Raw genomic sequence first — 268 nt, 5'->3', positions numbered from 1 at the left:
GAAAAATGTCGATTTAAGAGTCGACTTACAATAATTGGCCTATTTTCTCTATTCGCTCTATTTTTCCAGCTCTGTCACAAGAAGATAACACCTCATTCTTAAGACCTGCTTGTTTTTCCAAACAGCTGCCAACGCGTTCAACACCAGACCCGTTTGAACACGAGTCAGCAGGTGTGATGATCAGCTGATGATCACACAGCAGCTTTAACCTTCAAAGCTCATTTTCAGACTATTTACAGTAGATTTTCTATTTAGAATCAGCCACGAG

General features: G+C 40.3%; 1 protein-coding gene across 1 annotated transcript in view; it reads right to left on the bottom strand.

The window, feature by feature from the left end:
- The window catches only part of pigq (phosphatidylinositol glycan anchor biosynthesis, class Q), a gene marked incomplete at its 3' end in the record, with an annotated part of 12,893 nt that overhangs the window by 2,176 nt on the left and 10,449 nt on the right, over positions 1–268 (bottom strand).

The sequence above is a fragment of the Morone saxatilis genome, unplaced genomic scaffold (assembly GCF_004916995.1).
Source record: "Morone saxatilis isolate NCDOM2014 unplaced genomic scaffold, NCSU_SB_2.0 Contig14, whole genome shotgun sequence".
Classification (NCBI taxonomy): Eukaryota; Metazoa; Chordata; class Actinopteri; family Moronidae; genus Morone; species Morone saxatilis.
Note: the sequence above shows the minus strand (reverse complement) of the source record. Positions and strands in the feature narration are given on the sequence as shown.